Source organism: Natrix helvetica (assembly GCF_964273705.1).
Source record: "Natrix helvetica genome assembly, chromosome: 12".
NCBI lineage: Eukaryota > Metazoa > Chordata > Lepidosauria > Squamata > Natricidae > Natrix > Natrix helvetica.
Genome location: NC_138556.1, coordinates 14,582,919 through 14,609,426, shown reverse-complemented (window position 1 = coordinate 14,609,426; position 26,508 = coordinate 14,582,919).

Genomic DNA, 26,508 nt, shown 5'->3' with positions numbered 1-26,508 from the left:
CATGGAGCGCTTTAAAGGTCATAATTAATACCTTGAATCGCACCCGGAAAAAAACCGGCAACCAGTGCAGGCCGCCTAAAAAGGGTGTTTCCTGGGAAATATTGAAAAGGCAGAATATTATATTTCCCTGGATTAGAAATGGAGAAACATGTTTTTTAGGCAGGAAACAGACTCACTCTTAATAGCCCCCACCTTTGTTGTGGGCCATTAAAAAAAAGCTTGGGCCAGTCTATTTACATAACAAAGACCCCTCCTCTTCAGCTCCAGGGTGATGGGATTAAGGCATGATAGTATTAGGCCTTTACCCAACTCAACACAGGGCATCTGAGAACTCAACCAAACCTGGACTCAAAACACATCCTAGAGAGTTGCCTCTACATGGCCCCATGGGAGTCTGACAACCAATCAGAATACATTTCTTACACAGGAACAGGAAACAGAGAGGTGGGGCTGAACAGAGTATAAAAACCCCAGCAAGTCCCTTCTTCTCCCTCTTCTTCTTCTTCTTCTTCTTCTTCTTCTTCTTCTTCTTCTTCTTCTTCTTCTTCTTCTTCTTCTTCTTCTTCTTCTTCTTCTTCTTCTTCTTCTCCCAACATGTGGAAGCGTGTGATCCCCCTTTTCTGTTCAGGAACTCAAGCCATGTGGTCCTGTCCACCATTAAACCATCTTTCCAAGCAGCCTCCATGTTTCCAGTGTCTTTTCCCCCACTTGGAACTGAACCCAGAAGGACATTCCTTCCAACAGCCTCTAAGAAAGCTCTCGTGGTGGTGCAACGTTGGGCTTTCCCAGACCTCTGTACATCAAATGAACTGCGTACGGCTGAGTGAGTCTACTTTTCTTAAAAGTTTCTACAAAGGAATCCTGAAGGAGCTCATTTGACTCTAGTGTAGAGGGAGGGGAAGGGAAGGGAGAGGACCAGTTTCCCAGAAGCGCATCGGAGAAGTTGAAAACACTTGTGTAAGGAGTCTGAATGAGTGCCAGGGAAAGGGGAGGGGAAAAATACTTGGAAATTGCAAAATGACAACGTTATGTAGTTCTTCCATTTTCTATTTTGAGATGGTAGCGACGTGAATGCACACATTTACACACGGAAACAGACAAGACAGACAGCCTCCAACGTCTTAAGAATCCCTCATGGGCATCTGCCAATGCAGTTGATCCCTGCTGGGCATGGGGGAATGTCAACCATGTTAATATAAAGGGGGTGATTTAGGAGACCCAGTGAGCTGTGAATTATTGCCTCAGTAGTCACAAAAAGAGGGGGAAATGAGTTGCAAAGAGGAGTGGACGTGTGCTGGGTTCTGAGAAGCTCTGGGAGATTTTTGTGGGTGATAGGAGAGAAAACTCATATGTACTTTTCAGTGAAAAGAAATATTTGTTTTGTCAGATTGCAGAGCTGCCAGCCCACCTCGATTGCTTTGTAAAATCCATTATGGAAACAAAAGGGAGTCTATTTTTATGCCACCTGCGAGGCAGAGAGGGGAGGAAAATGGGTCGAAAACCCCTCGCTTTTTATCTGTTGAGTTTCTAATATTTGCCCACTTGTGAAAGTTAACACCAGGAATGCTAATCCTCCTCTGATGCCAACCTTTGGGGCTGTGCCTTAGAGGGTCTTTTTAAAAGAGGGTGGTGAGAAAACTCACAAGGCTTTGTTATCATGAAATACTGGCTAGCTGGTAGGTAGGTAGGTAGATAGATAGATAGATAGATAGATAGATAGATAGATAGATGATAGATAGATAGATAGATAGATAGATAGATAGATAGATAGATAGAGAGAGAGAGAGAGATAGGATGGAAGAGAGGGGTAGAGAGAGAGAGAGAGAGGGGGAGAGAGAGAGATGATGGAAGAGAGGGATAGATGATAGATAGATAGATAGATAGATAGATAGATAGATAGATAGATAGATAGATAAATGGATGGATGGATGGATGGATAGATGATAGATAGATAGATAGATAGATAGATAGATAGATAGATATAGATAGATATGATGGAAGAGAGGGAGAGAGAGAGAGAGAGAGAGATGATGGAAGAGAGGGATAGATAGATAGATAGTTAGATAGATAGATGATAGATAGATGATAGATAGATAGATAGATAGATGATAGATAGATAGATAGATAGATAGATAGATGATAGATAGATGATAGATAGATAGATAGATAGATAGATAGATAGATAGATAGATAGATAGATAGATAGATAGATAGATAGATAGATAGATGGATGAATGATAGATAGATATGGAGTTATGGAGATATGGAGAGAGGGATAGGTAGGTAGGTAGGTAGGTAGGTAGGTAGGTAGGTAGGTAGGTAGGTAGGTAGATGATAGATAGATAGATAGATAGATAGATAGATAGATAGATAGATAGATAGATAGATAGATAGATAGATAGATAGATCGATGATAGATATGGATGGAGAGAGACGGACAGACAGATGGATGGATGGATGGATGGATATAGATGGGAAGAGAGGGACATGAATGGCTAAATGGATAAACAGACAGATTGATATAGACAGAGAGAGGGGGGACAGACAGATGAATAGATATGGATGGAGAGAGAGAGGGACAGATGGATGGATGGATGGATGGGTACATCTGCAAGAAAACAACCAATCTCAGAGTATACCAAGGCACCCGTATGAAGGGTTCTTTATTGTCTTTGATAACATGGTTGATTCCTCCCCATTATGTGACAACAAGAGGCAAGTTCATGACTGTGGACAGCTCCCTCAATATCAGCCCAACCAACCCCACAGAATTCATATAGTGGGGAGTAGAAATGGTGGAGAGACGGTTTTATATACTATAAAGCATTCCAAAAAGAAAAGTAGGCTGCAACGTCAACAAAAATAAATAAAGAAATCATTATTGCATTTATTCATTTATTTGGTTTGTTGAACATGTACAAGATAACAGGTCTAAGTATAAACATGGACATGAACAAAGGAAATGAGTGCAAATAGATGGGGACAGTAGGACAGGGACGGTGGGCACGCTGGTGCGCTTATGCACGCCTCCTTTACGGACCTCTTAGGAAAGGGGTGAGGTCCATGGTAGACAGTTTAAGGTTAAAGTTATGGGGGTTTGAGGATGTAACAATGGAGTCAGGTAGGGCATTCCAGGCGTTGACCACTCTGTTGCTGAAATCGTATTTTCTGCAATTGAGTTTGGAGCGGTTTACCTTGAGTTTGTATCGATTGTTTGCCCGTGTATTGTTGCGGTTGAAGCTGAAGAAGTCGTTGACAGGTAAGATGTTGTAGCAGACAATTTTGTGTACTACGCTTAGATCAGACTGTAGGCGGCGTAGTTCCAAGTTGTCCAAGCCCAAAATTTTGAGCCTGGTGGCGTAAGGGATTCTATTGTGAGCAGAGGAGTTTCCATTGGCTCTTATTTAGCACCAATGTACTACTGACCATTAATTGACCAGATTTCTCTGAGTAGGCTTCAATAAATTATTTATGCTGCAATCTAAGCAAATGGACCTGATTCTCTATGCCTGAGACATAGTTAGCCATTATGATCTGTAATTGTGATTGATGGCTTAGCATGTTGCATGTATGAGTCAGTGGCTGGTTCGGGATCCCGTTGCAACTGGTACGGTTGCAATGGGACCCGGGGTCCATCACATGAATACATGCAGCATGCGCATGCGTCCTTACATCTTGTGATGCCTCCGCAATGCTCAAACTGCTCGGCGGAGCATTGCGCAGGCGCCGTGCGTTCCATGCGCATGCGCGGAAGCGCCAAAGAGCTCAAATACAGGTAAGGAGTTCGGGCAGGAGGGTACGTCCTCCAGAGCATCATACTGGAATGGTACCTGCTGCTCCGGGCAGGCACTGGTATGCCCATACCTGGGCATACCGCCTGCAACCCACCACTGGTATGAGTCTACATAATGCCATTTATTCAGTAAGCCTAGATTTCAGTAAACTGTGGCTTAGTCGGATGTTGAGCTCAATCATTATCTAAGCTGCTTTCTTAGTATGTCTTAATTTCTCTTCCTCCCTGCTACCTTCTCAGGTAAGCCTATTGACAGGCAATGAACTGACATGTACGTAATAAATTAAATTACACAAGCCACTGAACCGTCCTTTTTTTTCAAAAATGCACCTATTTCCTTGCTTCGCTATTAAAAGGCATTAACAAAAAGCTTAATGGATTTTGCAACCTAAGAATTAGTTGTCTATGAACATGAATTTGAATATCCTCCTATTCTGTTAATTCAAGGGGTGCAGTAATGTGAAATTGAACATAAGAATATTTCTACCAAGAACGACTGTGGGAAAATTGGTTTCAGATGAAAACCCGGTATATAGAATAGAATAGAATTCTTTATTGGCCAAGTATGATTGGACACACAGGGAATGTGTCTTTGGTGCATAAGCTCCCATTGTACATAAAGAAAAATAGACTAGACTAGAATAGAATTATTTATTGGCCAAGTGTGATTGGACACACAGGGAATGTGTCTTTGGTGCATAGGCTCTCAGTGTACATGAAGAAAAATAAAATAGAATACATTCATCAAGAATCATAAGATACAACAATTAGTGATAGTCATAGGTTACTAATAAGCCATCAAATCATACTAGGAAAGAAAACAATATAAATTTTAAAGATACAAGCAGCATGGTTATGGTCATAAGTGGGAAGAGATAGGTACTAGGAAAGAGATAGGTACAAGGAAGGAAGAGAAGAAGAATAGTAATACAGTCTTAATAAATAGTTTGACAGTGTTGTGGGAATTAGTTGTTTAGCAGAGTGATGGCATTCATGGAAAAACTGTCTTTGTATTTAGTTGTTCTGGTGTGCACTGCTCTATAGCGTCGTTTTGACAGTAGGAATTGAAACAATTTATGTCCAGGATGTGAGGGGTCTGTAGTTATTTTCACAGCCCCTTTTTTTTTTGACTCGTGCAATATAGAGGTCCTTGATGGAAGGCAGGTTGATAGCAAATTTTCTTTTTTTCTTTTTCGTTTGCAGTTCTAACTATACGTTGAAGTCTGTGTCTGTCTTGTTGGGTTGCAGAGCCAAACCAGACATTTATGGAAGTGCAGATGACAGACTCAATAATTCCTCTATAGAACAGAATCAGCAGCTCTTTGGGCAGTTTGAGCTTTCTGAGTTAGCGCAGAAAAAAAAACATTCTTTGCTTTTTTGATGACGTTTTTGATCTTAGGTGTCCATTTTAAGTCTTGAGATATGATGGAACCTAGAAACGTGAAGGTCTCTACTGAATCAGCCTCGCCAGTAGACATATCAGTAGGAGCGACATGATAACAGCCTTCCAATATCTCAGGGGCTGCCCCAAAGAAGAGGGAGTAAAGCTATTCTCCAAAGCACCTGAGGTCAGGACGAGAAGCAATTGGTGGAAACTAATCAAGGACAGAAGCAACCTAGAACTAAGGAGAAATTTCCTGACATTGAGAACAATTAATCAGTGGAACAACTTGCCTCCAGAAGTTGTGAATGCTCCAACACTGGAGGTTTTTAAGAAGAGACAGGACAACCATTTGTCTGAAATGGTCTAGGGTCTCCTGCTTGAGCAGGGGGTTGGACTAGAAGCCCTCCAAGGTCTTCTGCCCATGTGAGATCAAAGTTTTGGTGAAGGAAACAGAGTTAAAAAAAAAACTTAGTTACCCCTCCTCTTTAGCTTTCTTGCACCCAAGAAAATATTTATGTTTTCCTCAAGATGATTTTCCTTTATTTTTTTCTTTTCCCTTTCAAATCCCAGGGGGACAAATGCCCTTATTTTGTTCATCTCGACTTTCAAAACGGTAATCCTTGTCTGCTGTTTCAATTTTTTTCTTATGGTGAAAGGTGGTTTGACAGTTTAGGAGGAATGAAATGAGAGGCAGGGATTAAAACAAGATCTTTTTCAAGCTTCCTAGAAAAATGAGGAAGGGTTGAAGTTAGGTTTTGCTTACGTTCAGGCAAAATTGGATTTCCTTGCTAATGGAAATCTATTTTTCCCTCATTAATTCAGTATGGGTGGTTTAGCATAAGGTCAGGCTCAAAGGGTAAAAGTTGCTTGATCTCTGTCTGAAATGATGTCTTGAAACACGCAGGAGCATTTGGGATATAAAATAAGTTCATTTACTGGACTCAGGATGCCAGAATATAATAATAATTCGCAAAAGTTGAAAAATGTTTCCTCTACTGTTCAAGTTTAAAATTCAGTATTCGAAGACTTGAAAAGTGTTGAATTGTTCAGTTGGCTAATTTCTAAGCAAAGCAACTCTAGTAAGACTTCCTTCCTTCCTTCCTTCCTTCCTTCCTTCCTTCCTTCCTTCCTTCCTTCCTTCCTTCCTTCCTTCTTCCCTCCCTCCTTCCCTCCCTCCTTCCCCAACCAAAATTTGGCAAATATTTTTGATTCACTCTGTTTGGGCAAAAAGAAATAAAAGTCAGTCCAATTGCATGGTTTTCCCATTCCCCCCCCCAAAAAAAAAACACAATATTGTTTTAATTTCTGTACCTCCAGAATTCAAAACTCTTGGTAGTTTTGCAGCCATTACCAACCCCACCACTATTTGAACAGGGCACAACTGGCACGCCAGTCATATGGCCATATTCTTCATCTCCTGCATAGATTTCCATATAGTGATTATTTTTATCTTTACATTTATACACATAGATTATCCTAGGAACATTTTTGCAGGTCTGTGATCTCTCTGGGGAAGGAAATGAATGAGCGTCCTTCTCTTCTCTCCTCCCCTCCCTCCTTTCCTTTCCTCCCCTCTCCTTCCTCCCCTCTCTCCTCTCCTCTCCTTCTTCCCCACTTTCCTTCTTCCTCTTCTTTCCTTCTTCCCCGCTTTCCTTCTTCCTCCCCTCCCCTCTTCTTCTTCCCCTCCCTTCTCCTTCTTCCCCGCTCTCCTTCTTCCCCTCCTCTCCTTCTTCCTCTCCTCTCCTCTCCTTCTTCCTCCCCTCTCCTTCCTCTCTTCTCCCCTGCCCTCCCCTTCCTCTTGTCTCTCCTTTCTTCACCCCATCCCACTCTTCAGCTGCTTTACCCTTAAGAACTATTTTTCAAGGAACGATAATTTTGGCGACTCTTTTCTTTTTCTCTCTTGAACGAATCACATACGTTGTTCCAGCCAGAAATCACAAACCAAAGGCAAGGACATTGCATTACCAGATAGCCAAGGAAGAGAAGCACATGGTATCCCTAAAGGCAGATGAAATCAATGGAAAGCAGTGGTTGGAACTGGATAAGCAAATGTTTTTGTAAGAAGCAGCCCATAAATTGTTAAATAGGCAGAATATCTTTTGGCACGTTCAGAAAAATAGCAAGACAGATCCCTAACTCCTAGGCAACCTTAAACCCTGGTGTGGTCTGGCATTAGCCTAGCATGCTGTACAAATGGAGGCAACTATGGTTTATTCAGTAAACTGTAAACACAGGGTATGTAAGTATAATACATCGAAGTGCCCAGTGGATGGGCAGTTTCAATTCTTAACAATAACCATCCCAGGAATGCATAACGTTCCAACCCACGTTAAACGGAATTGCACTTAAGAGTCTCTAAGTATAACTTGAAGCGACGCGACATCCATTTGAGTCAATACCATGATTGCTCCAACTCAAGGTTACAGCAGAGTGTGCAAACATTTGATTTCCAGAAGCTTTTTTTTATTATTATCAAGCCAGTACATTCTTTTAACCTGTCAACAAAGAGAAGTCGTCCAAGTCTTAACAAGGACACAGAACGGCGAAGGAAATGGCATCTTTGGCTCCAAAGTTCCCAGAACTTTTTGTGTTTGTCATCCTCACCGCCACCATCTTGCCAAAATGCATCACAGCTGTATGGTTCTCTGCCTCCCGCCCGCCCCCCCCCCCAAAAAAAATCCACAGCCTCATACAGAGCTGGAGCTGCTAAAGTGAACTTAATCACGGGAGTTGGAATAGAGAGAACACCTGCAGGTTTACTCGATGTGAAACCCACCACTGTGCAGGCTTCAACCGATTCTATAATTATTGCCCTGTTTCCAAGGTATTACCGTTTAAGCATAAAACTTGGCTCCCTTGTGCCGCCTTTATTCATATACAAGCCTTGCACTAGAATCTTGGAAGGAGGGCAGGAGAGATAATTCGCGTTTTTGCCAGCAACTGTCTTGGGGGCTGCCTTCCAATGAAACCTTTGGAATTTGGCTTTCGGCAATTGGATGTGACTCTTCAGGAAGTTTTAAGGGAGAACGCCAAACTTTTCTAAGCTGCCATTGTGTGTTTTTACCCCATCCCCGCCCTCCCTTCCCCCCTCCCCCACCCCAGTAAGTTTTATTTATCATGTCTAATGACAGATTGATTTAAATTAGTTCTGGCTGAGGAACCAGACTTTCTCCCGACAAGGAATAATTCAAGGCGCAGGGGGAGAAATGGTGTCATTTACTCATTTTTCTCCCCCCCCCATAGTTCCACAAAATGCATGATTAAGATAAAGTAGATGATTGGAAAATGTATAGTTAAGAGGCGTTTTCAAGTCCAAACACAAAGCTGAGCTCCATACGGGAGAAGTAACAAGATTCTGCAGTCTTGAAACCCGCTGAAGGGAGGGAGGGGAGGGACCTGTCATTTGTCCCAAGTTCAGAGGACCTTACATTACATGATTTTCATATGGTCAGGTGCTGTTAGGGCAGGCAAGTGGCATTCTTTATGGGGACTTTGGTGGTCTCTGAGTTTTGTTGTTTCCTTGCAGACATTGTTGTGGCCTGTGTTAGCAGATTCAGACAGTGTGGAGGTTGGGGAGGAACCTGGGCCAGTCCTGGAGTCTGGGGAAGGCTCTGATGAAGGCTCTGAGTCAGAGGCAGAGAGGGGGCCAGGGCCATTTGACAGTTATCAGCTGCCTTCAGAGTCAGACATCAGTGGGGCAGACGAACAGCTGGAGCCTGTTCCCAGTGGGCGCATGCGTAGAATTGCCAGATGAAGGGAACAGCTAAAGAACAAGGGTCAACTTAGGAGTAAGGCCACAGGTGGACGGTGAATGACCCCTCCCAGAGGGAATAAAAGAGGAGCGAAAGGGGAGTGGAGTTTGCAGGAGACCATTAGTTCATTCCTGCATTCTTGCCAAGCATTGCAGCGTCTGAAAGATATCGGCCTGGCCACTCTCCAAGCCTGATAAAGGTCGGTAATTGTGAACTATCTTGAAAGACTGTGGGAGAGGAAAGACTTTGCTGGAGAGGAATTCACTGTAAATTAAATAAGAGGGGTTTATCGGGACGAGGGCCCGGCTTCGTGCTGCTGGGGAAGCCTAGGTCAGAACAGACATTTCATGACCCAACTAGGTAACAACATCAGTGCTAGAAGGGAGTTCCCCACAGCTCAACCCTGAGCTACAAATATTCTCTTCTCTTTGCCAAAGGCATGAAACAGTCCTGGGGCAGACTCCAGTGTCACCTTGGTCAAAATTAAAGCCCAGAAAAGACTAGGGATGACTGGCTCATCTCTGTAATTTTACTAAAAGCCAATAAGTGTGTGTATTTCAATGGTGGGTTTCAGATCCTGTTGCAACCGGTACAGTGCAACGGGCCCCGGCGTCCACCACATGAATGCGCACAGCATGCGCGCACACATGCACACTGCATGCATGCGTCCTTACCTCCTGCGACGCCTCCGTGATGCCCCAGCTGTTCGGTGAAGCATGGCGCAGGCGCTGTATGCTCTGTGCGCGGAAGTGCCGAAGAGCTCAAATACAGGTAAGGAGGGAGGGTGGGTGGGCCCTCCTGGCAGGCACCGGTACACCCGTACCGGGGCATGCCGCCTGCAACTCACCACGGATGTATTTACTTCTGTCGAATGTTGAAAGATACGTAGTTCTTTCCAGCCATATTCTAGTGTGGCGTGCTGATTGTGATGCCTACAAAGAGAGATAAGTTTTAAAAAGTGGCCCATTAACTGGCAACTGTTTCTGTGATCGTACGTTTCCTGATCAATTTTCAAGCCCTTGGGAGCCATCCCAGGAAAGTTGGCCACGGGTGACCTAAAATCCTCGGATGCAGATTGGATGAAGACTTTGTTCAAGTTGTAAAGAGTAAGGGGTAAGAGGTTAAAAAAAAAACGCCCACCAAAATGCTCCATAAAATAAAACGTTCATGGAAAAAAGCCTGAACTTTCAAAGCCAAAACTTGAGAATTGGAAAATGTGCGACTCGTAGTTTTGAACATCCTGAACGGTACTGAGATATTATTGTTCCATACTGGGTAACTTCCAGCATTAAGGAATTGCACAATAGCAATAAAATCTGGTTGAAGCAGGAATGAAGGACAGTCCACATTTTTACTAGACTAGACAGTCTCGAAAAAAGAAGGACGAGGAGAGACAGGATAGCAGTCTTCCGATATCTCAGAGGTTGCCACAAAGAAGAGGGAGTCAAACTATTCTCCAAAGCGCCTGAGGGTAGAACAAGAAGCAACGGGTGGAAACTAATCAAGGAGAGAAGCAACTTAAAACTAAGGAGACATTTCCTGACAGAATAATTAATCCGTGGAACAACTTGCCTCCAGAAGTTGTGAATGCCCCAACATTGGACGTTTTTAAGATGAGACTGGATATCCATTTGTCTATAGGGCAGTGATGATGAACTTATGGCATGTGTGCCCTAAGGGCCATGTCGGCTGGTATGCGTGGGGTTGCCAGCTCCTCTTCCAGGTTTTTGGTGCACATGCGCACGCATCCATCAGCTGTGCTTCATGCATGCGGCAGTGCCGGAAACCGGAAGAACTGGTCTTCCAGCCATCTGATCGTCGCATGCATGCCAGTAGCCGGAAGACAAGCTAGCTAGATAAATTCCTAGATAAGCTGCCCAGTGGGCATGCGTGCCAGGAAATGAACTTCCTGTTTCTGGCGTGCGCATGCCCACTGGACAGTGGGTGGCATCCCCGACGAGTGTGCACAGACAGAGCATATGTGCGCCCACTCCCTTTTCATCACTCGGTGCCGAAAAGGTTCAGCCATCACTGGTATAGGGTCTTCTGCTTGAGCTTGGACTAGAAGCCCTCCAAGGTCCCTTCCAACTCTGATACTCTTATGTGCACATCATACAGTCCTTGGCTTCCCAACTACTATTACCATTTTACTACTAGTAGTAAACTAATAGTAATACTACTATTGCTACTACTATTTACCAATGCTCATAAACAGACACCCGTCGCCACTGAGCGCCAAAGTGAGATGTCTTTTGAATGATGTCTCTAGGAGACTGTGAGGTTTTGTTCCACTTCCATCTGCTACACACTCACTTTGAGAAGCAGCCGGAATATTTCGAACATCTGGGATGAATGTAGAGGCTGTCAAAGAAGTGAAGAATCATGAACCTACCCTTGATCGAAGCCAGTCCTCTTACACAGACCTTTCAAAAACAGCACAAATGAACATTGGCATGAAATGTGTTACTCCAAATAGATCCTGCAGGCAGCTTTCTCTTTGGGTTTCTTACACCTAACATGATATCTTCACAGTTCCAAATTAATTTTGGGAGGTAAAAAAGAAGAAATGCCTGCAAAAAAACAAAAGCCGATAGGAAATACAGTTTACCCTTGAGGCTTATTTTTCTGAACTAATACTTCTGATCTGTGTAGCACCTTAAAAGGTGGAATGGGGGGGGGAGTATATTGATTCATTAATTTATCAATTAATAGGATTAATTATTTTGATTCATTAATTATTCTTCATAGGACAATGAATACCACTGCTTATTTATACATCTATTGGGGGGAGGGGGAGATTCTTGTTTGAAATAGAATAGAATAGAATAGAATAGAATAACAGAGTTGGAAGGGACCTTGGAGGTCCTCTAGTCCAACCCCCTGCTGAGGCAGGAAACCCTACACTACTTCAGACAAATGGCTATCCAATCTCTTAAAAATTTCCAATGTTGGAGAATTCACAACTTCTGGAGGCAAGTTTTTCCTCTGATTAATTGTTCTAATTGTCAGGAAATTTCTCCTTAATTCTAAGTTGCTTCTCTCCTTGATTAGTTTCCACCTATTGCTTCTTGTTCTACCCTCAGGTGCTTTGGAGAATAGTTTGACTCCCTCTTCTTTGTGGCAACCCCTGAGATATTGGAAGACTGCTATCATGTCTCCCCTAGTCCTTCTTTTCGTCAAACTAGACATACCCAGTTCCTGCAACTGTTCTTCATATGCCTCCAGTCCCCTAATCATTTTGATTGCTCTTCTCTGCACGCTTTATATAATATATTGATATAGCCACTCATCTCAACTGCATGACTACCAAAAATTTAAAAACTACAATAATACAATGCAATAATAAACAAGTAGAAACATAAAGCTAATACAAATTAACTAACAAAATCTACAACCAAGATCCATTTTAGAAAAGTAACTCTGGAAGGCTAACGACATATAAAAATCTATATTAATTTAATGATAATAATAAAAAAAAACCAGAGGCTTTCTAACTACTTATCAGCTGCCAGAGAATTTTGAGTAGAAATAACATTTGATATGCACTACGGTGAAACCTTACACACAAAAACATGTTCCTAGCTAGAGAACTGAGTATGAACCTCGGTTCTGATTATCCTCAGGGGAAAAATAATCTGTAATTGATTGGGATATGATTAGATCCCCGAAGAGTTAGAAAATGGGAATAAACAGAGGAAAAAATGGGGCCGTAACATTAAAAAAGTTAAAATTGGATGCTTTTCTTATTGCAATTGCTAAATAAGTTTTATACTTCACCACATTCCATTGTTTTTATCGCCTACCAAATAACTGGGAAGCTTCCAATTAGCATCTGTTGAGCTTCTCAGTTATCCAGGCCATGGTTGTTCCAAAGGCAATTGGACTTTCTCTGTTTCCTTTCTTGAAGACATTTTACTTCTCAAGTTGTCAAGAAAACATTTCACTTCTTGGATGAGAAGCTAAACGTCTTCAAGAAAAAGCAAAGAAATTCCCAATTCGTGCCATCCGCAATTTCAGAATAACCTAGTTGCTTAATAGAATAGAACAGAGTTGGAAGAGACCCTGGAGGTCTTCTAGTCCAACCCCCTATTTAGACAGGAAACCCTACACCACTTCAGACAAATGGATATCCAACCTTTTCTTAAAAACTTCCAGTGTTGGAGCATTGACAACTTCTGGGCACGTTGTTCTGCTGATTAATTGTTCTAACTGTCAGGAAATTTTTCCTTAGTTCCAGATTGCTTCTCTCCTTGATTAGTTTCCAACCATTGCTTCTTCTCCTGCCCTCAGGTGCTTTGGAGAATAGCTTGACTCCCTCTTCTTTGTGGCAACCCCTGAGATATTGGAACACTGCTATCCTGTCTCCCCTAGTCCTTCTTTTCCTTAAACTAGACATACCCAGTTCCTGCAACCGTTCTTCATATGTTTTAGTCTCCAGTCTCCTAATCATTTTGGTTGCTCTTCTCTGCACTCTTTCTAGAGTCTCCACATCTTTTTTTTACATTGTGCTGACCAAAACTGGATGCAGTATTCCAAGTATGGCCTTACCAAGGCATTATAAAGTGGTTTTAACACTTCATGTGATCTTGAGCTTCTCCAAGTTAGGCCCATAGGTAAGTTCAGAAGGGCGGCATTAGAAATTACCTACGGCTTAACTTGGAGAAAGAGGGATGCGCTGGCTCAGTGGCTAAGATGCTGAGCTTGTCAATCAAAAAGTCAGCAGTTTGGAGGTTCAAATCCCTAGTGCCGCTTAATGGATTGAGCTCCCATTATTTGTCCCAGCTTCTGCCAACCTAGCAGTTCAAAAGCATGTTAAAAATGCAAGTAGAAAAATAGGAACCATGTTTGGTGGGAAGGTAAGAGCGTTCCTTGCGCCGTTGGTGTTTAGTCATCCTGGCCACATGACTACGGAGATTTCTTCGGACAGCACTGGCTCTTCGGATTTAAACAGAGATGAGCACCACCTCCTAGAGTCGGGAACGACTAGCACATATGTCCGAGGGGAACCTTTACCTTTAACTTGAAGAAGACTGGGAGTTGCACTTAGCCAGTGGTTGCTGGTAGTTGTTTGAATATGAACAATTTTGCTTTTAGCCTTCCTCCTCCAGCTTGCACAATGTGTATATTGGCAGTAGATCTGGGTGTTTTAAGAATAAATAAATGTCTTAATTGTCCTTTTAAAACAGTGAGCAATTACATTAGGCATGGGTACAGCTGGCAGATACTCAAGACCAAGGGGAAAAATGCAAAAACATAACACAGCATATTGTTGCACTTGGCTGTTATCACTGGAATATTCCTCAAATGATAGGTTGGCTAATTTTGTTTTCAAAATATGTGCTGTATAACGTGAGGAGTGCAAAAAAAAAAAATTAGACTGTGAGGGTGACCCTGAAAAATTCTAGGCTTGCTTTAATAAACAGCCACATACAAGCGTGCATATGTTTCGGTGTTTGCTTAAATATGGTTTTAATTCAATACATGTAAAAGGCATACATTTCTTTTTGGGTGCAAAAATCGATACCATCCACACAGTAAGTTCCACTTGGAACTGAAATCAATTTCTTTTAATCTAGTTTTACCAAAACGTAAAGAAAGAAAGAAACAAGTTCTATAAGAAATAAACAGATCTCTTACATCATTTTGTTTTCCAGGAGAGGAAACACTTTAAGGTATTAAGTTCAATTCATGGGACTTGATTCGGCATGAAAAATGTTTCTCTTCTACAGCTTAATTGCTGCACTAAGTCAAGTTGAGCTGGTGCTGACATGTGGTGGTTTGGTTTTGAGAAAAGGTGTGGACTTTCTCCCGGTGATGAATGTTTCTTTTAAGAAGTTGTTAATTGGAAAAGGTGCTACCAGATTCTTGATTTATTCATTTCTTTTTGCCATCAAAGACTAACCCTGCTCTTCTTGAAGAATGTTCAATGTTAATTGGTGTAATAACTTAGGCTCACTAAGAGTTGGCTGATTTAGTTTGCAAAATAATTGATTTGGGCATACCTGAAATGTGTTGAGTTGAATTGGCTTGGGTTGGGTTGGGTTGAGCTAAGCTTATCTTATCTTAGTTTAGTTTAGTTTAGCTTAGCTTAGCTTAGCTTAGCTTAGCTTAGCTTAGTTTAGCTTAGCTTAGTTTAGCTTAGTTTATTTTATCTTATCTTATTTTAGTTTAGCTTAGTTTATCTTATCTTACTTAGCTTAGCTTAGCTTAGTTTAGCTTAGTTTAGCTTATTTTACTTAGCTTAGCTTAGTTTATTTTAGCTTATTTTAGCCTAGCCTATCTTAGTTTAGCCTAGTTTATCTTAGTTTATCTTAGTTTATCTTAGTTTAGCTAGTTTAGCTTAGTTTAGCTTAGTTTAGTTTAGTTTAGCCTTGGTTAGTTTAGCCTAGTTTAGCTTATTTTATCTTATTTTAGCTTAGTTCAGTTTAGCTTAGCTTAGCCTAGCCTAGCCTAGTTTAGTTTAGCTTTGCTTTGTTTATTTTATTTCAGTTCAGTTCAGTTCAGTTTAGTTTAGCTTAGTTTAGCTTAGTTTAGCTTAGTTTAGCTTAGTTTAGCTTAGTTTAGCTTAGTTTAGCCTAGCTTAGTTTAGCCTAGTTTAGCTTATTTTATTTTAGCTTAGTTTAGCTTAGCTTAGCTTAGCCTAGCTTAGTTTAGGTTGGGTTAATTTATGTTAGTCTGATGACCATATGAAATAAAATAAGGTAAAATAATGCAGCACATTGGGATATCAAAATATTCAATCAGGTCAGCTCATCCCCTTGACAGACCCCAATCAGATCTGTTTTAATAGATAAGCTAGGAATAAGGTGGTAGCAGATTTGATTTTATCCCCATTAAAAGCACGAGGGAAGAAGAAGAAGCAATGTTTGCCTAATTTAAAAAAAAGACTATCAGAAAGAAGGGAAAAAATCTATTTTGTAAGTTCTATCTAAGTTCCTAAGATAGAATTCCAAAACCTGGATGGACAAATGGGATGGAATGAATTGAGGGAGAGAGAAAATGAGATTTCTAAAAATTAATTCAGCCTGTGCTCCCAGAAATGTATGACATTCTTTGAATAATACATTAATAGAATTCTAAATGTAACTCTGAAAGATGGAATGCCATTGTGTGTATATAACTATGTGTATTTCTACGTGCCTGTATAAGCAGTCCCCACACCAAATCACTGAGAAGGCCAATATTGATTTTTCTCCCTGGTAAGAGTTGGATTTGAAAACTTTTCAGTGTAAAGCAATAATTAAAGTTTCTTTAACTAGAAAGACCTGCAAATGCTTGTGTTACCAGACAAAGATTTCTTCCGAAATAAACATATCATATGAACATATGAAGAAGAGTTGCAGGAACTGGGTATGTCTAGTTTAATGAAAAGAAGGACTAGGGGAGACATGATAGCAGTCTTCAAATATCTCAGGGGCTGCCCCAAAGAAGAGGGAGTCAAACTATTCTCCAAGGCACCTGAGGGTAGAACAAGAAGCAATGGGTGGAAACTAATCAAGGAGAGAAGCAACTTAGAACTGAGGAGAAACTTCCTGACAGTGAGAACAATTAACCAATGGAATGGCTTGTCTTCAGAAGTTGTTGATACTCCAACACTGGAGGTTTTTAAGACAGCTATTTGTCTGAAATAGTATAGGGCAGTGGTGGGCAACCTTTTTTTTTCAACTGAGCCAAATCTCGCCAAAACCACGATTGAAATTTACTTTGAGAGCCACATTTTTAAAACCGAAAATACATAGGATGGTACACTGTTTTTAGTTTCAATAAGTTTTTATTGAGAATATTCTGCATGCAAGTATCCACATAGGTCGGGAGGATACAAATAACACAACTAATAAAACAAAAACTTTAGAACGATATTATTTATCGATAACGTTAAATTCCGTAAAATTTGCCTTACAATGTAGAGAAAATTACATCCTGACATTGACTGACAAAGTCACAACCACTAATGTGAACATTGGCCTTGCATTTCCTTGGATAGTTTGAGTAAGTCAGGTTTGTATGTTGTTGTTTTTAATTTCATCTCTCTCTCCCACTTTCTTTTTTTCTTTTTCTTTTTCTCTCTCTCTCTGGCTCTTTGTCTCTCTCTCCCTCCCTCCCCCATCTCTGTCACTCTGTGTGTGTGTGTGTCTGTCTGTCTCTCACTCACTCTGTGTGTGTGTGTGTGTCTGTCTCTGTCTCTGTCTCTGTCTCTCTCCCCTCCCTTCCTCTCTCTCTGTCACTCTGTGTATGTGGGTGTGTCTGTCTCTCACTCATTCACCTAATCACTCACTCTGTGTGTGTCTTTCTGTCTGTCTATCTTTCTCTCCCTCCCTCCCCCTCTCTGTCTCTCTCTGTCTCTGTGTGTGTGTGTGTCTGTCTGTCAGTCTCTCTCTGATTCCCTCCCTCACTCCCTCTCTCTGTTCCTCTCTCTGTCTGTCTTTCTCACTCACACACACACACACACTGTGGTCACCTTGTTGAGTGTTCCAATCACATTTGAAACACTCAACAACTGGCCTGCATTTATGGTATTTTGCAGCATTCTGCAGTCATAGGACCAAAATTGGTTGTCACTCGCCCGGGCTTTTGCAGAAGCTTCCCTCCGAAGCCCGAGAGGAGGGAGGGGAGCGGGCACCCGGCACACAGAAGAGCCGCATTAAAGGGTGTAAAGAGCCGCATGTGGCTCCCGAGCCGCGGGTTGCCCACCACTGGTATAGGGCAATAGTTCTCAACTTGTGGTCTGTGGACTCCTGAAGTCCCATGATATAGTCACAGGGGTCTGTGAAGGCTTGAAGAAATGGTATGATTGAAATCTTGAGTTAAGTCTTTGGACTCCATTGCCACAAACTGTATTTAAAGTTAGTCTATGGTAAAGAACGCAGTGGCTCAGTGGCTAAGACGCTGAGCTTGTCGATCAGAAAGGTCGACAGCTTGGTGGTTTGAATCCCTAGCGCCGCGTAATGGAGTGGGACTGCCATGACTTGTCCCAGCTTCTGCCAACCTCGCAGTTCAAAAGCAAGTAAAAATGCAAGTAGAAAAAATAGGGGCCACCTTTGGTGGGAAGTTAACAGCGTTCCGTGCGCCTTCGGCATTGAGTCATGCCGGCCACATGACCACAGAGACGTCTTTGGACAGTGCTGGCTCTTTGAAATAGAGATGAGCACTGCCCCCTAGAGTCGGGAACAACTAGCACATATGTGCGATGGGAACCTTTATCTTGTAGTAAAGAAAAGGTTGAAAACCAGTGGTATAGGGGGTTGGACTAGAAGACCTCCAAGGTCTCTTCCAACACTGTTATTCTATTTGCTGGTTGTGTGGTCTTTTGGAGAGAGTAAGACGTCCAATTCAGGGTGATTTCTTATAAAAATGTTCTTCAGGTGTTGAAAGATTTTCAGACAGACTAGGTAACCCAGCTGGGTTTATGCATGTGTACTTGTTTAAAAACAGTAGGTACCATTAGCGGGCTAGAGGAAGAGACTGATTGAGGAGGGTTTACTTAGTAAGAGGTATTACAGCAAGCATTAAAGATAGAAGAAGGAAAAGAAGAAGAAAAACGAGTGTCTGGGAAAAATCATAGGGAGAAGCAATTAATTATACCAAGGAAAATGTTTAGTTCATGCAAAATGTAAAACCCTGTCCCAAATGAAGAAAACCATATGGGCAACTGTAGATATTCTGCAGTTCCTTTTTCTTTTGAAGCTTGTATGCAGATACATTCCAGATAGCAAAGTTTTCCATGCACTAATAATTAAAAAATGTTCATTTTTTAAAAAAAGGAATAAGCTTAGAACCTAAGATGGCATCTGAAATGTCACATAATCAAAATGGAGAGCGTTCTCCATCACTTGCAGTGGCGGCTGGTGTGTGTGAGCAAGACGGAGGGAGGGAGAAAGAGAGAGAGAGAGGTGATGTTGGCATTAATGTTCCACATTGGCCTTCACTTTTCACATCCTCTCTGGAGGCCATGGAATTTCTCCAGCTTCTCATTCTCCTCCTTCCAGATGTTGCTGTCATGTGGCATCACTACATCCGTGGGCACCACTGTCTTCTGGTCCTTGTCTACTACTAAGGTGTCTGATTCATTGACTAGTACCTGCCTGTCCATTTGGATCTGGATGTCCCACAGGATCTTAGGCCTCCATCACTTTATCTGGGATCTCCCATCTGGCCTTGGGAAGGTCTAGTCCAGTGCAGATGTTCCTATGCAAAGTGCCAGCTGCTTGCTTTTGTCATTTTGATTTTGTCTGTCTGTCCATCCATCCATCCATCCATCTGTCTATCCGTCTGTCCACCTCTCTCTCTCTCCCCCCCCCATTCATCCATCCATCCATCCATCCATCATCTCTCTAACACATTTCAGTCATCTCCAATTTTTAGATTCTGTCCACGTTTTGTATCTTTTGGTATTCAAGAAAAGAGACTATTCATAGCTCAGGGTTGAAACGAGGGGTCCTTGGGGGTCTCTGAGCTTGGTTGTTTTCTGGCAGACGTTTCCTTACCCAAACTAAGTAACATTATCAGTGCCTTTTTTGGTATTTTTTCTTTCCCCCCTATTTCTTGAAATTGTTTCTTGAGACTTTGGTCATAGATGGAAGACATGCTGGTCTAGTAGTTGGAGGATCAAATCCTTCCCTGGTTTTAGAATTCGTGGAGTAACCTGGTCTGGGAGGCACGGATGCACCGTGGAGTTCCTTGGAGAACAGGAAGGATAAAAAGATAATAAAGGAATGCAAACAATAATTAGAATTTATATTGTCTTCTGAAAGTGTTCAGAGCAGCCTCTGCAACAGACACATCTGCCAATGTGATCGGTTTTATTAACTCCATATTTTCCATTCAGAAAGAGAAGCTAAGAGAATCTGAGTTCCAACTATTTAACAGATTTACAGAGTTGGAAGGGACCTTGTAGGTTATCCAGTCCAACCCCTCACCCAAGCAGGAGACCCTACACCATTTCTGACAGTGGGCAGTCCAGTCTCTTCTTGAAAGTCTCCAGTGATGAGGCTCCCACAACTTCCAAAGGCAACTTCTGTTACATCGGTTGATTGCTCTCACTGTCAGAAAATTCCTCCTTACTTCTAGGCTGAATCTCTCCTTGTTCAGTTTCCATCCATTATTCCTTGTCTTGCATTTGGGTGCTTTGAAAAAAAGCTTGACCTCCTCCTCTCTGTGGCAGCTTCTCAAATATTGGAAGACTGCTATCATGTCTCCCTTGGTCCTTCTATTCACTAGGCTAGCCATGCCCAGTTTCTGCAACCGTTCATTGTATGTTTTAGCCTCCAATCCCCTCATCATCTTTGTTGCTCTTCTCTGCACTCTTTCTAGAGTCTTAACATCATTTTTATAGTGTGGTGGCCAAACCTGGATGCGGTACTCTAGGAGTGGTTTTACTAAGGCTTTATAAGTGGTATTAGTACCTCACTTGATCTTGATTGTATCCCTCTGTTAATGCAATTTAGGATTGCATTGCATTGGCTTTTTTGGCCGATGAGGGGACTGAAGGCTAAAACATACGATGAACCATTGCAGGAACTGGGCATGGCTAGTCTAGTGAAGAGAAGGACCAGGGGAGACAGGATAGCAGTCTTCCAATATTTGAGGGGCTGCCACAGAGAGGAGGGGGTCAAGCTGTTTTCCAAAGCACCTGAAGGCCAAACAAGGATTGATGGATGGAAACTGACCAAAGAGGGATTCAACCTAGAAACAAAAAGGAAGTTTCTGACAGTGAGAACAATAATCCAATGGAACAGAAATTGCCTTCAGAAGTTGTGGGAGATTCATCACAGGAGGCTTTCAAGAAGAGATTGGACTGCCATTGGTCAGAAATGGTGTAGGGTCTCCTGCTTGAGTGGGTGGCGGGGATTGGACTATATGACCTATAAGGTCCCTTCCAACTCTGTTAATCTGTATCTTATCAATTAAGAACAAAAGGTGGTTTGATCTAAACCCATTGCGTTTCCATGGGTGTTGCAAAGGGGCTCTTAATGTTGCATCCGACCCATTTCATTAGAGAATAAATCTGTGTGATTTCTACCACAGGCTTCCTAATGTTGGAACGGATTCAGCCCAGCTGAAATTCATTGCAGACCGCAAAATCCCGCCGTCTTGACTCTTTCCGACTTGGCGGCCAAATAGCTCTAATAAATAAGTAAAATAAACTGTAAATTGCTTGCCTGGGTTCACGACGGATAATCAATGCGACCAGATTTCATCATCTGGAGAAAAGTTAAGCAGCGTGGAATTTCTGCTTTGCCCTTTGTCGGATTTGCCAAGCTTAAAAGAGTCCATGTTGCTGCAAAACATGGTTACTTCCTCTCTCGTTCTTATCTGTTGAGTTTATCGTGGTTGACATTGCAAACCAGTTGCACATCTGTAAGCATTGCAGGCTGTTTCTCCCGTCTGACTGCCATTACAAGTGGTAAAGTGGGTTTAGAGTTGTGCAATGTATGCCTTCAGAAGGGACGCGGTAGCTCCGTGGCAAAGATGCTGAGGTTATCGATCAGATTGGTCGGCAGTTTGGCGGTTTGAATCCCTAGCGTCGCATAATGGAGTGAGCTCCCGTTACTTGTCCCAGCTGCTGCCAACCTATCAATTTGAAAGCACGTAAAAAATGCAAGTAGAAAAATAGGAACCACCTTTGTGGGAAGGGAACAGCGTTCCGTGCACCTTCGGCATTTAGTCATGCCGGCCACATGACCACGGAGAGGTCTTCGGACAGCGCTGGCTCTCCGGCTTTGAAACGGAGATGAGTACCACCCCCTAGAGTCGGGAATAACTAGCACATATGTCCGAGGGGAACCTTTATCATTAACGTAATGTATGTCTTCATTGTGTGGCCGCCAAGGGCAGGAAAGGCTTGTTGTTAGGAGTGTGCTTTGGACTTGAAAATCCAGAACCCCAAAACATTTACTTGATCAAATGATGACAGAGTAGCAAGGTTGGTATGGGAAGAGAATGAGCGAATGACTGTTTAAATAATCAGAGTTAACAAGCTGGTGAAATTAATCGATAGTTGTTTTATGGACACACTTTGCATTTGGCATCAAACAAAAAGAGTCTCGGAAGACATCAATAGAAGGATCAGGTGCAATGAAAACGAATGAAATCACTTGGGAATCGCCAGCAATTTTTCCTTATATGCCCTGTAGGCTTTCTTGCTTATCTGCTAAGGTTTCGGTCACAGAAGCCACAAACTAAGTAAGGTAAAGGTAAAGCTTCCGCTCGCACATATGTGTTAGTCATTCCCAACTCTAGGGGGCAGTGCTCATCACTGTTTCAAAGCCGAAGAGCTTATTTTGGAGGGGTCAAAAGTAAATACCTGTCTTATTTTCAGGAAAACACCGTATACATCCTGCCAATGTCATGTTCAAAATGCAGAGCCAAATGAAGGCAAAACTGCCTTGGTTGGGATCTTGTAAAACCACAGCCGGGCTTATTAAAATGCCTCTAATGATACATCAATAAATCAACCCTGGGGAAGACGGCCTTGCCAATTTAAAATTGCAATTGGATGCTTTATCTTTCCATATGTTCTTAATGCTTTCCATCAGATACCCGCCTCCAAAAACAAAAAGAAAAAAAGAAAAAAACCCGAGTTGGAGAGATGAGAAACATTCTCCCGTTTGATAACAAGCCAGCCACTTATCTGCATTTTCTTTCCTGAAAATTGCAGCCCCCTTTGTTCGATATCAAAAAGCCACTGAGCTAAGTTGCACTCTCTCGTTTATCCCACAAAACCAGCTTAATTGGAAATGTGATAATCAAGGAACCAGGTAAATTCAAGAAGTTCGGCTAATTGGCCGCTCATCCCAGCTTCTTAAAGGAAATGAGTACATTCCCAAGTTTATTAACGCAGCCTCTGTTTTTTTTTTTTTTTTTTTGCAGATGCTAGGGATGTGTATAAGGTGGCTCAGTGGCTAAGACGCTGAGCTTGTCGATTAGAAAGGTTGGCAGTTCAGCGGTTCGAATCCCTAGCACCGTGTAACAGAATGAGCTCCCGTGATTTGTCCCAGCTTCTGCCAACCTAGCAGTTCAAAAGCACGTAAAAATGCAAGTAGAAAAATAGGAACCACCTTTGGTGGGAAGGTAACAGCGTTCCGTGCGTCTTTGGCGTTTAGTCAGGCCGGCCACATGACCATGGAGACTTCTTCAGACAGCGCTGGCTCTTCAGCTTTGAAACAGAGATGGGCACCACCCCCTAGAGTCGGGAACGACTAGCACATATGTGCGAGGGGAGCTTTGCATTTACCTTAGGGATGTCTGCCATCCATTGATGTGCATCAGAAAACCCTCCAGACTGTCAAACAGCCATTATTAGAACTAGCCTGAAATGGAATTGATTTGAGCTTTAGTTGGCTTGGTATGTGCTTTGCCCAATCAGCTAAACTCTATTTCAATTTGATAGAAAGGCTAAATTGAACAAGAGATAGCGGCCGGTGCCATTTACCTGGCCCAGCGTCATGGCATCGAGTCTAGCCTGTTTCCTTAAAGTGGTTATTAGTTGATTTGTACTCCCCAGCCTCCACCCTATTTTCCATTCAGGTTCTTAACCTTTATAACTGAGATTGAATTAGCAATAGATGGAAGCTGGTCAGAGGGAGTTCCAACCTGGAATTAAGGAGAAATTTCCTGATAGCGAGGACAGTTAGTCAGTGGAACAGCTGGCCTTCCGGAGTTGTAGATGTTCAGCACAGGAGGTTTTCAAGAAAAGATTGGACAGCCATTTGTCTGAGGTAGAACAAGGACCTTGTGCAGGGGTTTGGACTAGAAGACCTCCGAGGTCCCTTCCAGCTCTTTGATTCTATGAAATTAGGTGTGATGAGGAAACCAAAAAAGCCAACACAGTTCTAGGCTGCATAAACAGAGGAAGAGAATCAAGATCACGTGAAGTGTTAATACCACTTTATAAGGCCTTAGTATGGCCACACTTGGAGTACTGCATCCAGTTTTGGTCACCATGATGTAAAAAAGATGTTGTGACTCTAGAAAGAGTGCAGAGAAGAATAACAATTATTTAGTACTGTAAGGAGCCCCAGACTGTTCCTGAGTGAAGGAGTGGAGCATCTGCCAGTTTGAGCTGAGGTAACGGAATGTGAGGCAACTGGCAGTTGGAACAGAGTTCTTTTCAGGTGGGGAGGGGGAGTAGAACTCCTTAGCATCAGAGCGTGTTACTTATGGTATAAGAAATACTAATGATCTGATGGTCATTTTGAAAATTCCTCTCTTAGCGAGCACCTAGAAGCCAAGAGGAACATACGTGCCAAATTTCAGGTTTGTAGGCTTTACAGTTCTGGAGATTTCATGATGACGGAGTCGTGTATCTATACATCTACATCTACATCTACATCTACATCCATCCATCCATCCATCCATCCATACATACATACATACATACATTGCCTCAAACATCATCTAGAATCTTAAGACCTCCAAAAGTGGGGGGAAAGAACCCTTCTTCAAGTATCATTGAAGACTTGCCTAGGTGATTTCCATTTGTTTTATACAGTGGCTGTTATAACCAAAGATATGCGTAGCATATGTTAGCCTATTTATATTCAGTGGGCTAAATTAGGCAGATGGTAGACATTAGTACAAGGGATAAGACTACTGAGAGCTAAGATATATGAATGATTTCAGGTCTGTCACAGAGAGTCTTTAAGAGTCTTTATATCTTAAGCTGTTTTAGATGTCTGGTCTCATGAGATGATTATCTCTTGCATAGACCTTTTCTTATATTGTGGGGATGTACAGTACAGGAAATCAGGAGTCCCGGCAGTTCAAGTAAATGCAGGTTAATATACGGAATAATATGACTAGAGGGGACCTTGGTAGTTTTCTAGTCCAAGCAGAAGACCCTGTATTTCCAGACAAATGGCTGTCCCGTTTCTTCTTGAAAATATTCTACACTTAGGCAAGAAAAACAAAATGCACAGGTACAGTATATGTGGTACCTGGCTCAATAGTAGTAACTGTCAGAGGGATCTTGGAATCCTAGTAGACAACCATTTAAATAGGAGCCAGCCGTGTGCAGCAGCTGCCAAAAAAGCCAACACAGTTCTAGGCTGCATAAATAGAGGGATTGAATCAAGATCATGTGAAGGGTTAATACCACTTTATAAGGCCTTGGTAAGGCCACACTTGGAATACTGCCTGCAGTTTTGGTCACCTTGATGTAAAAAAGATGTTGAGACTCTAGAAAGAGTGCAGAGAAGAGCAACAAAGCTGATTAGGGGACTGGAGGCTAAAACACATAAAGAACGGTTGCAGGAATTGGGTATGTCTAGCTTAATGAAAAGAAGGACTAGGGGAGACATGATAGCAGTGTTCCAATATCTCAGGGGTTGTCCCAAAGAAGAGGGAGTCAAGCTATTCTCCAATGCACCTGAGGGTAGGACAAGAAGTAATGGGTGGAAACTAATCAAAGAGAGAAGCAACTTAAAACTAAGGAGACATTTCCTGACAGAATAATTAACCAGTGGAACGCCTTGCCTCCAGAAGTTGTGAATGCTCCAACACTGGAAGTTTTTAAGAAGATGTTGGATATCCATTTGTCTGAAGTGGTGTAGGGTTTCCTACCTAAGCAGGGGGTTGGACTAGAAGACCTCCAAGGTACCTTCCAACTCTATTCTATTCTAAAACCTTCAGTGATGGATTGCCCACAATTTCCAGATGCAAGCCAGAATTTTGGTTTACCTCTGGTAATGTGGTATTTTGGAGTGTTTTGAAATGTTTTTCCGAAACTCATATTCACTCTTCCTCTCTTGGAAAAATAGCAAACTTCGGAGAAGCATGTAGTATTGTTTCTGGAAATTCCAAATTGTGGGTTAGACAAAATGCGGGGGGGGGGGGGGGTTGCATGACTCATTTAGGAGAAATCAAAAGATACAGAAGAAAAACAATACATGAGAAACATATAAATCTATCCATTTAAACACATTTACAGTAGGGGTTATTTTTTTAAGAAAAAAACCAACTAAACCAAACAAACCTTAGCATTATGTCTTGTTTATGAGACAGTTTAAGAATAAACCAGTTTTGTGGTGCGCAATATGCTTGTAAGAGCAGATTTTGACATTTGAATTAACATATCTAGTAATGTGTTTTTAACTGTCAGGAAACATTTCTAGCTTGGTTTTAGACTGTCAGAAGAACTGAATATTTTTCTTATTTTTTGCTGCCCGTTTTTAGTCGAAAGGACAAGATGGCGCAAATTTGTCTTTGACGTTACAATTGGCCAGAAATTTCAGTCATTTGTATAATTTATTACTCCTTGTGAAGGTATGTGTTCTGACCGAGGCTTCCCCAAAAAGCACGAAGCAGATTCCTGGTCCCAACAAAACCCCTTTTATTAAACGAATGTGAATTCCTCTCACTCACACTCAGCAAAGGCCTGGCAAACAGTCTTTCAAAGGAATATTTATGACCACAGACCTCATCTATCTTGGAAAGCTGCCATGTAACTATTTTCCAAATCAGGTGCTGTGCAAGGAAAGACTTGGCATATAGAATGTGAAGGATTTATTTATTTTTTATGTATAATGTACACTGAAGGTGGCATTTAATTTTGTTGTCCAAGGTGCAATGACAATAAAGTG